The sequence below is a fragment of the Crocuta crocuta genome, unplaced genomic scaffold, assembly GCF_008692635.1.
Source record: "Crocuta crocuta isolate KB4526 unplaced genomic scaffold, BGI_CrCroc_1.0 scaffold344, whole genome shotgun sequence".
NCBI classification, from domain to species: Eukaryota; Metazoa; Chordata; class Mammalia; order Carnivora; family Hyaenidae; genus Crocuta; species Crocuta crocuta.
In genome coordinates this window covers 1,936,793-1,939,860 of record NW_027533081.1, presented here as the reverse complement: position 1 = coordinate 1,939,860, position 3,068 = coordinate 1,936,793, and positions in this window count along the sequence as shown.

The window sequence follows — 3,068 nt, the reverse complement described above, 5'->3', positions numbered from 1 at the left end:
CAACCTCAGACCAGACATCCAAGAGGAGAGACCCCCATACCAGAGACCCCTACTCCAGAAATTCCCATACCAGGATCCAAAAAGAAGACACCTATAGAGCAGGGGCTCTAGAGGAAGAATCTACAGCAGAGAGACTCATAAAATAGGGACCCTCACTAGGGACCCCCCAGAGCAAGGGGTACCCAGGTGAGGTATTTTGTGCCAGGAGAGACCCAGGGCTCCCTTAAACAAGCCTGTCCCCATTTTTCCTATAAAGAAAGTGGATGGTCTTCCCCACTCCCCCTCTGCGTGAACATCTCAGGATGGCGTTGTCTCTGGGCTCTGGCTCTGGTCTGGTCTGTGTCACCGGTGCCCTCCTGGGTATGGCCCCCTCAAGATGTACTCTTGCAGGAGATGAGGCAACTTGAACATGGTGAGCACCTTCAGTGGGCACACAGGGGTGCGGGCGTGTTAGGACAGGTGGCTGTCAGGGGCGCCTGCCCCTCCCCAGCCCTGCCCAGACAGAAGCCCTTTCCTCGGTATCTGCAAAGACTGGCTGGAATCCCTCAAGAGCATCTTTAAATAAACAAAGCACAGAGAAAAGTGAGCTCCTAAATACAAGTCACATCAACATAGATTTCCACGCAGATGCATGGCAGAGCTTGGCCTTTAGGGTACTGGGTACTGGGAGCTTGGGAGGCCCAGGGGCACAATTACCTGGGTGATGCCTGTACTGCCCCGGACACTCACCCCCACCTCCCCAGCCCCCCAGCCCCAGGCTGTAGTCTCCCTCCTAGGGATGGGCACGCCAAGCCTGTCCACACCCCTGGGCAAGAGAAGCAGCTGCCACAGGGACCCTCTACTTCCCCTGAGGTCTGTACCCCCACACCGCAGAGGCTCCATCAGGCAAAGCTTGAAGGATCCCCTTCTAGCCCCTCCCACTTCTTTTTTTTTCCCTTCAAAGTTAATTTATTTATTTTGAGAGATAGAGAGAGGCAGATACAGAGAATAGGGGAGGGGCAGGGAGAGAGGGAGAGAGAGAATCCAAGCAAGGTCCATGCCACCAGCGCAGAGCCCAACAAGGGGCTCGAACCCGCAAAGCTGTGAGATCATGACCTGAGCCGAAACCCAGAGTCAGATGCTTAACCAACCGAGCCGCCCAGGTGCCTTGGGCCCCTCCCACTTCTGAAGTGCTTTTTACCCCACTGGGGACACAGGGACCTTGTGGGGATGATCCCAGGGTCCTGTGGGACTGACACAGAGGCAGGGAGAGCAGCACTGGGGTGGGTGGGGAGAGTCAGTCAGGCTGTCCTTGTTGCTGAAGGTGCCCTCCCGTCCCACACCCCTTGCCACATGAGCGTCTGTCTGGCCCAGAGCCCCTCAATTTGTCTGACACTCTTAAACAGGGTGAGGTGAGCACCGCCCCCCAGGACACGTGTGGTGAGGAGGGTGGGTGCCTCTGATAGGTGAAGGTTGGAGTCCAAGGGACTGCACCCCCAAACCCCCCTCACCATGCCGACGGTGGCCTCCAAATGGGACCACAGACTGCTGGGAACAATGCTTCAGAACCAGGGAATGACTGGACGGCCGCTCCCCTTGCACATCTGGAGCCCCTTCTGCCCTCCCCCTCCTACAGGCTGAGCCCAGGGCACCTCTGGCCCCTGCACTCTCTGTACCCTCCCTGACAGGCATCTCCGGGCAGCACAGTGCTGCTCTCTCAGCCTGAACATCCCCAGGAGGCCCTCCCCACCACCTGCCCTCGACATACCAGTCAGTGCTTTTGATGTTCCGGGGCTGGGGCACTCAGGTTTGTTCTCAGGGTCAAGGGGATCATCCACATGATGAAGCCCAGGGTTTCTCTCAGGCACAGAATTCCAAGGGCTCTGAAGGACGCCCCCAGAGCCTCTGCTCTTGGAGAGAGTTCATGGTGAACGTTTGTTTCCTTGTGTGCAAGTGGCTTTATTTCTGCCATGAGAGCTGAGAGCCGTGAGGGGTTGTCAGCAGGAAAGACCCACTGGGGCAGGGATCCATGAGGCCAGTGGCTGAACCGGGGGTCTGAGCAGTGGGGGTGCTGAGCACACTCCGTAGGTCTTGGGAATACTCCCATAGGCTCTCTCAAGCTTCGCCCCCTGAGTACTGACCCCCCAGGCGGTGTCCACAGTGGTGGAGGGGTCCCCACCTGGTCCTTCTCCCAGCATCCTTTGCCCAGCTGGCCCTCAGCACCCTGTGGGGTGGTGGTGATGGGAAAGCAGGACAGAAGGAGGGGTAGACAGTATTTCCTCTGAGGCAAAGCAGGTCCCCCGGGAGGACTTCTCTGGGGAGGACTCCTGACCCCCAGATCCTGCAGGGCCAGCCCGTGGGTTCTCCTGATAGGACAGGACGTCATCCTCTGCAGACGTTTCCTGACTGTGGACACAGAAGGTGAGGACGGGGAGAGTGTTGCATCCAGTGTAGACAGCACTGGGTGTAGACAGCTCTGGGCATGTGACTGTGCTGGGGAAAAACAGAGGTGGGCCTGGGGGATTCCCCCAGGGGCTGTTTAAGGAGGGAGGGACACAACAGTTAAGGCCAGACCCAGTCACCAGGACCAGTGACCCCAAAGACCCCCCTCAGCCTAGTGGGGGGAGTGCTTCCAGAGAGCCCCCTGCTGATTTATGGTTCTCCAGGGTGGACAGAGTTATGGCTGCTAAGGCCTTGCTCCCTCCCTCTTCCTCCTCCCTGTTGGGGGTCGTTTGGGGTGGGGTGGCTCTCAGCTGGTTTCCAGATGGGCCTGGTGGAGGGAGCACCTTGGGGTGGGAGGCCAGATACCTTAAGCAAAAGGACCAGGCCAGTGTCAGCTGGCCAGCTTTAGCTGCCTTTGTGTCTCTCTGTGGTTGTCTCTGTCTCTGTCTCAGGCTCTGTCTCTGTCACATGCAGCCCCCCCTTCCCCGAGGCAGCCTGGGTGGGTGGGAGTGGGAGCCGGTGATTTATCGCCTGCTGCTTGTCTTCCATCGGAAACGCCGGGGGTGGGCGCAGACGGTGCGGTGAGCTATGGGCCCCCAGGGCCCCACCACCCACCCCAATGTTGTTGCTCTGTCTGGGCGGTGGCG